Source organism: Equus asinus, chromosome 2, assembly GCF_041296235.1.
Source record: "Equus asinus isolate D_3611 breed Donkey chromosome 2, EquAss-T2T_v2, whole genome shotgun sequence".
Taxonomy (NCBI): domain Eukaryota; kingdom Metazoa; phylum Chordata; class Mammalia; order Perissodactyla; family Equidae; genus Equus; species Equus asinus.
Genome location: NC_091791.1, coordinates 130,054,502 through 130,066,292, shown reverse-complemented (window position 1 = coordinate 130,066,292; position 11,791 = coordinate 130,054,502). Strand labels below are relative to the sequence as shown.

The following is an 11,791-nucleotide window of genomic DNA, read 5'->3' as shown; positions in this document are numbered from 1 at the left end:
TCACACATCCTGTCTCCAGTCAGCCCCCAAACCCTGTTGATTTCCCTTTAAATGTCCCTCGCTCCCAGGCCTTGTTCCTGGTTCCTGTCTAGCCCTCCCCTCACTCTTGAACTGCAACAAGTCCCTCCAGGCCCTCCCCTTCCCAACCAGCCCTACACACTCTGTGTCCCCTTTCTGGGGATCTGTTCCTCCTGCAGAAACCATAAAAGGCTCGCTTGCCCGCCCCACCCCATTCTGGGCCCTCTAAGGCCTTCTTTCTGCCACAACCTCATTCTGGACAGTTTTTCCTGCTTCTCCAACCCAGCTGACGACTCCTGGAGGTGACACTGTGTTTTGGGTGCTTTGCGGACCTTCCAGCTCCCTCGACCTCTAACACAGGGTGAGCACAACACACGCAATTCCGGGGATCAGAGGACTGGTGGGATCCAGGCTCTTGATTCCAGTTCAGCTGGCTCTGTTTGTAGTTTGAGAAATATTCTTGGACCTGATTTGCCAGTCTGAGTAACAAGGCGTGGTTCAAAATGTCAGCAGCTAATTACTGTTAGCCATTATTAATAGGTCTGCACTAATTATCCCCTGCACCTACAGAAGATTTTACAGATGAGGAGACCAACAGAGAGGGAGGAGTGAAGAGGTGTGCTGAGGCCCAGGGTGAGCGGGACGCTGGGGTGGGGCTGGAGCTCGGGGAGCTGGGGTCCTAGGCGGGGACCTCCCCCTAGAAGAGGGAGCGGGGTGAAGAGGGGGCAGCCTTCGGGCTGCAGGGCTGGGACAAGCATAGATGGAGCTTCTGTCTTGCCTCTCTCCTCCCCCTCTCCCGGAATGCAATCTACCGAAACCTCTTATTAAAAGTATTCTGGAGGTGATAAAAGTGTCAGCAAAGATTTGCTCATTTTCTAAACTGTCATTAAAAAAAAATTTATGGTCAGGGGAAATACAGGCAGTGGAGGAGGGAGGTGGGCAGGGAAAGGAGGAGGATGATTTAAAATCGGTCCCTTAATAAATTAAAGACATTCGCTCACAAGACGGGGCTTGGAGAGGGAAATTGCTAAAAGGTCATCCCTTGCTCCACGCCAGCTGGCCAGGTCCTCATAGGCCATCACACACCCCAAGTCTCTTCATCCCCACCTATACGGCCATCCGTTCTCCACCCTCCCCCAACCATCCACACAGCCAAAGCCTCCCTCCCTCCAGGCCCGCCCACCCCTCCCCCTCCCCCAGGAACCTCTCCAGCCCCTCATCAGGGCTCCTGCAGCCCCACTGTCTGAACAGAAACTGGAACCCAAACCTACATGGAAGGTTATGTGGCTGTTTCTCGCCCCCACTGGACCATAAGGTCTTTGCAGGCAGCAGTCTTGCCTCTCGCTGCTGCTTAATTCTGAATCCTTGTGAAGACCCCTGGGGGAGTGATCTAACTTCTTTAGAATTAGGACATGTCAACCGAGAAAGGGAACACAGATCTCAAGGAGTTCAAGTCCTCATTACACACACCGGGAGCCTGAGGCTCAGAGGGGAGATGGGACCCACCCACGGTCACACAGGGGAGCCACCAGAAACCCCGTCGCAGGCTTCCAGCCCAGACTCAAGAGCTCAGACTCCGGTTACAGTCCACCTGAGTCCAAATGTGGCCCCTCTCCACTTCCCAGCTGTGTGACCCTGACCAGGTCACTGAGCCCCAGGTCCCAGGCACCTGTCTGAGTTGTTGTGGGTATCAGCTGTGATGATGTAAGCGCTTTGCTCAGTGACATTGTTATTCGTCATCATCATCATCCTGACAGGAGGGAGGGCAGGTGCTTCCAAGCTGTCAGGGCTGCTGTCTTTTGTTTGGGCCTACACCACCTGCTCAAAAGTTACCCCAGCATCCACGACGTGCCAAACCCGGGCGAGGATTCAGGGTAGAGAAGTAAGTAAGCCTGGCCCCAGCCCTCGAGATGCTTCAGCTGGGCAGGAGTGACCACTGCTCTGAATGTGGAGGTCACCGGGGCTGCTGGCAGATGTCCCAGCCTTCGCTCCTTCTGGGCAGTGGCAGGCTTACACTACCCCACTCACCAGAAGTTAAGTGGCCATGTGTCTTGCTTTGGCCAAGCAGGACCAGCCCAGAAGGAGGCCTCTGGGGAAAGGAAGAGGGTGTGCCTGGCAGGGGTGGGAGCAAGGGTGTGGGTGCTCAGCAGGTGCTGACCCACTGAGAAAGGGAAGTGAGAGAGCAGGGGCCAGGTTGCAGGCTGGGCCCTTGGGGACGGGTTCTCAGGTCTGAGCTAGGCCAGCAGGGTGCAATAACCCGCTTCCCTGCCCCGCTCCCCCAGCACAGGTGCTCAGCTTCGTCTCGACTGAGGTTCCGGAGGAGAGGCGGGGGGCAGGGGGCCACCTATGGCAGGAGCCGGGCTCCAGGACTGAGCGTGCCACGGACCAGCTCAGGGAACTTGGCAAGGCCCCCGCCTGGGTCTCCACTCCCCTCTGTCCACGGGCACGAGGTGTCCTCTCTTGCACACTCTCCAAACTGAGGACCAACTGCCCACCTTCACCAGAGCAAATCTGGGAAAAGTAGAAAGCACAACATGAGTCGAAGTGACGCATTTCGGAGCCTGGTGAGTGCCTGTCTGTGCACATGCTGTGAGGTCTGGGTGGGGAGGGGGAGAGGATGAACAAGAGGATTTTACATCCAGATGGAGAGACAGGAACAGAGAATTTATGTGCATGTCATTTAGAAGACAAATACTGTGTCTCTGAACATGACCCAGCATGGCAGGCAAAAAAAGTCCAGAGAAATCCCTGGGGGTCTGTGGTCCCGGGGGGCTTCTTAGAGGAGGAGGAGCCTGGGTTGGGCTTTGAAGGCAGGTGTGGAGGTGCAGGCGAGAAGGAAGGCCCAGGTGGCAGGAGGGGCCAGGAACACATGGCTGTGGCCACTGCAGGCCTGAGCAGGCCCTGGGGGAGGGGAGGGCTTCCAGGCTCTGTGGGGCCTCCCAGCCTGGGGGCCTCCTCCAGCAGGTGGAGGGGTGGTTCCCAGCCTCTACAGGAGAAGTCATTTTCCGCTGAAGACGCATCTGTGGAAAAGGAGGCCGACCCACGGCCTGGCAGGCTCCACCTTTCATCTCGAATGAAAGCGGGCCTCCAGGTGCAGAACAAGGAGGGCAGGCCAGTGAGCCACCTCCGAAGGAAAGTTCCGCCCACCCGGGCGCCACACACTGGCACCTCCACTGTTAGTGTCCTTCCTCCCAGGGTCCCCGCTGACATGCACCACCTCACCGCCTCGCTTCGTGTCTCAGGCTCTGTCTTCCATCTGCTTTGCGTCATTTTCTTTCTGTTTCTCAGTCTCTCTCTGCTTCTCCACGTGGCTCTGCCTGTCTCCCTGTCTGACTTTCTCTCTGTCTCTTTCTCCCTCTCCCTCCCTCCTCTCTCCCGCTCTCTTTCAGGCCCCCTGCCCTGCTCTGTGTGTCTCTGTCTGTCTGTCTGTCTCTGGCCCGCCCTCTGTGACCTGTCACTGACAGCCGCAGGGTTCCGGCTGCAGGGCGCTGGGCAGGCCTCCCACAGACTTCGGCCTCGGGCGGCTCCTCCAGGTTTGATCTGGGGGTGAGATATCTGACTTGGGCTGCTTTGGCCTCCTCTGCCTTTGATCTTTATCTTTCTTTGAAACCCTCTGTTGTTAGAAACCCACTGACTTCAGATATTCTCTTCCTTCCTGGGTGGGCAGCCGAGGCGACACTGGGCCAGGGGATCCGGCTAGGGTGTCCCCCGGAAACCACAAGGGCAAAGATCTTTCAAGACCTTGGGGTTGTAGCTGGATGCTCCCCCAGAGGAAGTGAGAGGCATCTTATGAGTCCCGCAATCCCGGCACACAGGAATGCCAGGTGGAACGGGGAATGGGGACACAGAGGGACAAGGTGGTACAGGAGGACAGGGGGACAGGGAGACACAGGGAGACAGGGGCCACAGGGGGACAGGGGACACAGGGGGACAGGAGACACAGAGGGACAAGGTGGTACAGGAGGACAAGGGACAGGGTGACAGGGTGACTCAGAGGGACGGGGACAGAGGGACAGGGTGCTACAAGGGGACAGGATGGTACTAGGGGACAGCATGATACAGAAGGACAGGGTGGCACAGGGAGATATGGTGGTGCAGGGGGACAGGGTGGCATGGGGGACAGAGCTCCCTGAGCTCTAATCTGACCTTGGCCACATCTTTCTCAGTGCCTTCGGAGAGTCCTAACTCTGAGTGTCTGCTCCCTCTTCTGGAGTTTTCCTATTCTCCTCTCTTGGGGATAATGCTGGGTATGAGAATTCATGCGCTGATATGTGTAAGAAGTCCAGTGGATTGCCTGCTACATAGCAAGGGACCAAAAATGGCCAGCTTCCTCTACCTCCCTCTTCCCGCACCATGAGTCCGTCAAGGCCAGGCTCACTGGAGCCACAGGGCATCCCCATCGCCACGACAGGGCCTCAACATTATCCCCCAAACAGATGAGCCAAATATGGTACAGACACGTTTTTCCGACACACAACTCTCATCGCCACACCCCTGCCCTGTGCTGGATGACCATAGGATCGTCCCCCCGTCCTGTGCGGGATGACCATAGGACCTCCCCCCCTGCCCTGTGTGGGATGACCATAGGACAGCCCCTCTGCCCTGTAGGGGAATCACGATAGGACTGTATCCCAAGCCTATGCAGGGTGCCCGCAGGACTGTATCTCCACCTTGTGCGGGATGCCTGTAGGACTGTCACCCCACCCTGTACAGGATGACCACAGGACTGTTCTTGTAGCATCCCCAGGGCTCTCTGCTCTCCAGGCTCATTCAGGGGGCATCTGGCCAGGGCAGGACCAGCAGAATGTAAATGACAAATACAAACCCCTGCACCGATAATCACACAGCCATCAACTCCTAAGGTGCTTGGAGTCTGCAGTGTCTTCCCCAGACCTCCCTTCCTGTGCTTCTCACAAGGCCCCTCGAGGTGGGAAGGTCACAGATGGGAGGCCAGCCTATTCAGGTGACCGAGTGGGTCAGGGCCAGAGCTGGGACTCAACCCTGGTCATCTAGCGCGCAGACCAGCCACTGTGTTTCCACCAGGAGGCCCCAAGCGCAGTCCTCAGGACTGGGAATCAGTGGTGGTGCCGGGGCCCAGGAATCTGCATGTCAGTAAGCCCTGGGGAATTCTGACACAGGTGGTGTCCCCCAGTCTGAGAAACACTGCTCCCTGACATCTGTGTGGATGGCAGTCAGTCTTGCTTGGCTCTCTCCCCAAAGTGGCAGGAGAGGCTTGGCTCACGGTGACTCACCCTGCCCCGTACTGGGGGCAATTCAGGGTCAAGTGTCGTTAGGACAACCTGGAAGGAAACCAGCAGGGCCTGGAAACGTGGGTGCTGTATCTGAGGCTGGGGGGCCTTGTAATTCACTCTGTGGGGTTCCTTGCTGGGGGAGGCAATGAATTCAGGGTTATTGGTTCTCAACCCTGGGTGCACACTGGAGTCACCTGGGAGCTTTAGAAACTACGACTCCTGGAGCTGGCCCACGGATTGTGATGTGATGCTTCTGGGTGTGGCCTGGCTGTCAGGGATTTTTTTAGAGCTCCCCAGAGGATTCTAAAGTGCAGCCAAGTTTGAGAACCACTGAACCAGGCCACTGTGGTCAGTGCTATGATGTCAGGGCCTGTGACTAAGTGTAGAGCAGAGGTGACACAAGAAGTAGTGTCTGTGAGCGTGAGTCTGTGTGTGTGAATCTATGTATGCTTGTGTGCGTGTCTGTGTCAATGCGTATGTGTAGGTCTTGTGTGTGTGTCTATGTCTGTGTGCGTCTGGAGAGAGAGACCAAGAGGGCAGCTCATGGCGGGATGGGAGAGGCTGTAGAAGTGAGGAAGGGCCCCTGGGGATGTAATTGCCCTCACTTTACAGGTAGGCCCCAGAGAGGGTAAAGGGCCTGTCCAGGTCACAAGGCCCAAGCCTCCACAACACCTCATCTAGAACCCACGACCTGAGGGAGGAGCCACAAAAGGAAACCTAGAGCTGCTTTGTGGCTCCAGGTCTTGCTCGCTGAAGTAAACTTCTGCTTGGCTTCTTTGCAGGCGGCAAAAGGCTGGGCCCAACTGGATTCAGTCTGTTTTGCTGGCGTGAGAGGCCGGGCCAGCCTTTCCGAGAATCATGGACTCTGAAGCTGCTCTCCTCCCAGCGAGCCATGCTCCCTGTGGCCCAGGCCAGGCAGGGCCTCTCCCCTCTGGGCATTCCGCCATGTGGAGGGTTCCAGCGTGAGGAGCAGCCAAGCACAGCCCCCTCACCTTCCCAGTGACCCTCCACCATCCCGGGCTGAGGTTTGGGATCCAGAGCTCGCCTCACGGTTACCTGGAGAGGGACCCTGAGGAGCTGGACGTGCTCTGGGGGAGGGGGGGCTCGGGGCCCTGCCTGTCCCCAGCTGTGGGATTGGGGGCACAGGTGAGCCCTTTCTGTCGTCCACAAATGTGTGTGCAAGGCCTACCCGGCCTCCTACACAGGGCAGCTGGAGGCAGACAGGCAACGCAGTTGACAGCTCAGCCAATGACGCATCTCCACACATGCCCGAGGTGACTCCCAGGAATGCCCAGCCCCTCTCTGTCCCCAAATGTCTCCCCACTTGCCTCCTAATACCTGCTGTCCCCACCATTAGATCGAGCCTTCTGGGTTATTCAGAGGCTCTGCTGACTTACAGCCAAGGCTGCTGCTGGGAGGGGAGGCGGGGTGGTGAGCACCCCACAGGCTCTCCTCCGTGCCCGCGCTGTCCTCCCTGCTTGAGGCTCTCCTCCGTGCCCGTGGCTCTCCTCCATACCGCACAACCTTAGTCAGCTTGGCAGCAGGACGTGGCACAGGCCAGGAGGCAGGAGGCTCCTGCTGCGCAGGAACCTGGAGGCCTCGGGAACAAAGGCCAGCGGAGGGGCAGCTGGTTGCCCTGAGGCTCTCTAGGCAGCAGGAGTAGGGGTGCTGGCTTGAGTGCCCTGCGGACCTGGGAGTGGTCAGTGGAGAAAGGAGCCAGTGGGGACCCAGGGAGCCCATGGCCGGCTTGATCTGCTGTAGCTCTGCCCAGTGGAAAGGACGCAGGATCTGGAGCCTGACAGACCAGGGCTCCACTGCACATTTGTGCGGCACAGTTCTCAACCCCTCTGAACCTCATGCTGTCATTTATTAAAAAGAGAGAAAGAACGACTCCAGTTCAAAGTCTTTTAAGCGTTAAAATAATATGTGTAAGAGCAGACCACTTATTATTACTATTGACAATTTTGTTGTGGCCTTAGCATGGGTAGGCTACACATATTTTCCCCCATGTCGGGGTATGCACTGCCTCCTTGCTGTGTCATCTCCTCCAGACTGGAATGGAATGCAGTAGAAAGGACAGAGGACTGGGGGTCAGAAGGCCTGGATTCTAACTCTGCCTTTGCACTTATTGCCTAAAGGACCTTGGGCAAGTCCCCTGGCCACTCAGAGCCCCACCTATAAAATGAGGGGAATGGATGGGATAATAATCACGAACTCACGAAGCTGCTGTGAGAATGACATAAAACAAATATGTCCACAATGGTTCCCATCTGTCCAGCACTTACCAGTGTGCCAGGCATCACTAAGGGCTTCACAAGCATTATTTCAAGGGACCCACCCCAGTACAACCTTAAAATTTTCCCTACTTCAATAGATGAGAAAACTGAGGCTCAGAGATGTTAGGCAACGTGGCCAAAGGTCACACAGCTTGCAAGTGGGGGAGCTTGAATTTGAACCCAGACAGCCACTACTTCACTACTCTGCTGGGCATGGGATCCAAGCACATCCAAGCTGGAAGAAGCCTTAAAGCATACCTGGTCCAACCACCTGCTTACTGCTGAGGACTCCCCTCCACCTGTGCCTGCATCGTAACTTCTCAGATGAGTCCCTGTAGCTGACGGGTCTTCACCAGTTGCATGGCATCCACAGAGCAAGCATCGTTCCCTTTAGAGGAGGGCCCCAAGACCCAGAGAAGCCAAGTCACCTGCCCAGGGCCGCACAGCAGGTCTGAGGCCCTGCCGGGACTCCAGCCCTCTTCTGCAGGCTCTTTGCTGCAAAGCCTTGTGCCATGTGTTCTCAGTGGGATGGGGGACTTTGATGCTGGGGGGCGCGGGGTAGGGGGGGGCACCTGAGACTTCTCTGCCCTTCTAAAAGCACTCGGCTTGACCTTTGACGCTTTGAGGTCCAGGTTCTGATGAGACATGGGCAGTACCGCCTCCTCCTCTCCTCAGACCTGGCCCAACACAGGGTTCGGCATCCAGTTGTGGCTGTGTTCCTGCTGTGCCTATCCTGGTGCCAGGCACACCTACGTGTCACATACTGCTGGTTGCTTGCTCAATATTCATTCAGATTTGTGTTCAGATATTGACATGCCCGGCCCCAAGTGATGAAATGTGATTGGTCTAAATCTGTCATAGTAATCCTTTTCCTCTTTGCCAGTGATTAGCCAGGTGGTGGCCAAATGACCCAGTTCCAACCAACACAAGGGGAGGGAAAGTCCACTGGGAACCTCTGGAGAAATTTTCCCTCCTTGAATAGAGAGGCATGTGAGAAAAGAACCCTTTGGCTCTCCGCCTTCCTTCCTGCTGACAATGCTCTTGGGTGAAGATATGATGCCTGGAACCATGGCAACTGTCTTGTGACCATGAAGCAACATCTGCTGAGGATGGTGGAGCAGGAGGATAGAGAGAACCTGGACCTTCACTGACGCTGTTAAGTTGCTGCACCTCCCCGGAAACCATCTTGTCAAGTAAGATGGTGCACATATGTATCAGTAAGGCCCTGATCTGGTATTTCGTTACTTGCAGCTAAGATCATCCTGATAAAAGAGATGATAATAGCAGGATCTATTTTATGAAGTAGATCCTCTGACATCTGCTTTATGTATAAACAAGCTGAGGTTCAAAGAGGGCACTGAATTTGACCACTTTGTATACCTACCCCTAGCAAGGAAAGAATATTCACACTCAGGTCCATCCGACTTCCACACCTGTGCACCAAACCACCACACAGTCCTGCCCTCAGAGAGCTGGGCTCCGCTGAAGGACATCAGAGAAAAAGGGGATTTCCACTGCTCTCCCAGGGCTGTCTCTAAATCACCCCATTTCCAAACATGCACTGAGCACCCATGTTGAAATGTCCTGTCAGGTGGATGATGTGCCTTGAAGTGGAAACAACAGAGATGATGGGATGGGGCCTCTGCAGGATGAAACCAGCCCCGCCCTTTAAGGGCTCGTGCTGTCTGAGGGTCCAGGAGGGTCACCCCAGAAGCAGCAGTGAACGACACACCAGAAACACCCCTTCTTCTGTTCGACCCCATCTGGCTCTTCCAAGTGCCCAGCACAGCTCTGAGTGCCAAGTAGGAGCTGAGGAAACGCTTGCTGGTTTGACAGGACTCATTCAGCGCTAACCACATGCCATGTAAGGACAGCTCCCTTGGGCTGGGTTCATCAACCAGTACTCAACACAAATCCTTGTCTGCCAAAGGGAGCTGCTCCCGCCAAAATTTGGGGTATTTGTTATGGGGCACACTGAGAAGGGCGGTAGTCATGTGAACCCATGACATCAAACAGTCATCAACAGAAATTGCCTGGACGAATTGGGACCTGATCCTGCTGGAACTATGGGCAGGGGTGAGTGGGAGAGGGGATTCCCGGAGGGCAGCCCAAAATGAACGAAGGGACAGAGGTAGCCCCAAAGGTGAGGGCATAACGGACAACCAGGAACCGCCTCAGAGAGCCGCCAGGCCCCACAGAAATGGCAGCTTTCTTCCCTGGTCCTGCCAAGTGACTCCACCTTGACCCAGGCCTGAGGAATGTTCTAGAAGCTGGCGATGCCCTTTCTCTCTGGCCTTACTCTTCCCTGGAACATAATGGCTTGTGCTTGGAGAGGTTGGCGTTTTGAATTCCTTAAGTCAGCCAAGGAATCCACGGCTTCTGGGGGCTGCCCTTAAGCGGCTCCTCTCCACGGGTATTTTTAGTCACATTTAATTTGGCAGCGCGAGCACTTTTGATTTCACAATGATTAGTTCCAGCTTGTGTGCGCGCTGTTTTTCTTCTGCCCGCCCGCCTGTCTCCCCCAAGGGGACTGGGTGTTGTTTTGACTTTTATGTGCTACAATAAAAACTTTCATTGTAGCAAAATGTTTGCTCGTCAAAATTAGCTTGGTTAATTCCAAGGAATTGTTTCATCTTGGCTCCACAGGCACTGGGATCTTTTTACAAGACGAGTTGGCCCCCAGCCAGCCATCTCCAGGACAATTCCTCCGCCGCCTTCCTCCCCCTGGAAGTCCCCTCGGAGAGGGAAGCCCTGCCCTCCGCCTCCCGGGCTCCCCCGCCCCGACTGTCGGCGCTCCTCCGGGGTGGGTGAAGCCGCCGAGGCGGGGAGGTGGGGAGTGGGTTTGGTGGTGTTGATTTAGAGTCACAGACATGAAAGAAAGCCCCCTGCAGAGTAGACACTCATGGGCACCACCCAGGCGTGTGTGCACGCGCACACAGAGGCGCACACTCAGACATGCAAGGCCCAAACCTACACCCAGAGACGTTACACAGCCAGGCCCACATCAACACACTCAGAAGCTACAGACACACCAGGCACAGACCTGCAGACAAGCAAGCTGAGCCAGGGGCAGATGGGGAACGCTCCAGCCGCCCTCCGCACATACCTGCAGGGTGGGCAGCCAGGCTGGCCGCAGGGAGCCCCTGCATCAGCCAGGGCGACGTCGGTGCCGCCTCCGCACGGTGTCAGTTATCCTGGGCCTCAAATGCCCTCCTGGCACTGGACGAGACCTACCCCCGCCCCAAGGAAGCCCCCGTGCTCCTGAGCCCAGGACCCAGGGCTGCAGCTCACCCATCCTGGCCTCTCCCCTCCCGGCGCTGAGACCTGTTAGCCAAGGAGGCGGAGGAAGCCCACGGATGCTTGGGAGGCTCGCAGACGCGGTCAGGTGGAGTCTGCTTGTTATCCCGGATGCCCACGAGGCGCCAGCAGAGGGCTAGCAGGCAGCCTGGGGCTAGGAAGGGGAGTTGGTGGGGGTAGGGCAGGGAATCAGGTTTGGGATAGTCTGTCCTCTGCAGATGGCCTGACCTGCTTTGGCTGGCACGTGGGACGGATTCTCAGAGCTGGTTTCAAAGCATCTGCGTTAATAAATGACACTCTGCCCCTCATCCCCGCCCCTCCCAGCAGCCCCCCCCCTCCTCTCGCTGCACTGAGTGGGTTTATAGCCAACAGTTCTGGGAAAGAGCCAAAGGTAATGTCGTCTGAACACCCACCTTGTGCCAGGCCCCATGCCTGGCATTTCAAATACTCTAGCTCATGAACTCCTCAAAGAATCATGCAGGGTATGAGTCTTTACCCCCATTTTGCAGATAGCAAAGACAAGGGTAATAGCACTCAGCACAGCCCGAGAAGGGGTGCTAGCTCTCCTGCATCTGACAGCCGGTGGATGAGGCTCAGAGAGGTTCAGGAACTTGCCTAAGGCCACCCAGCTAGTACTGAGGGAGCAGGATTTGAGCTCAGGACTGACTCCAAAGCCAGGTTGTGGGTGGGCATTTAAGAACCACCGTCCTAGAAACAAGGTAGCGGGGTCAGGGCCTTAAGTGGCAAGCTCCGGCTGCATGGATTGCAGATGGAGGGTAGGCCCGCTGGGCTGTGGGGTGGCCTGGGCTGAGAGCCCGACCAGGGACACTGCAGCAGCGGGGACAGGAGGGAGGGAGGGAGCGGCACTTAGTTGGTAGGGTGGCTGAGCTGTGTCCGCATGGCTGAGACGCGAAGGCTGCCCGGACAGGACCGCCACCCCTGCAGACA

The 11,791-nt window shown here is 56.5% G+C and overlaps 1 long non-coding RNA gene across 1 annotated transcript; it reads left to right on the top strand.

Moving 5' to 3' along the window:
- Positions 1–253: 253 nt before the first annotated feature.
- LOC123283459 (uncharacterized) lies at positions 254–8,060 on the top strand. Its single transcript, XR_011506094.1, has 3 exons — positions 254–379; positions 2,301–2,582; positions 6,053–8,060. It is a non-coding gene; the product is annotated as an uncharacterized lncRNA (long non-coding RNA).
- Positions 8,061–11,791: the final 3,731 nt, after the last annotated feature.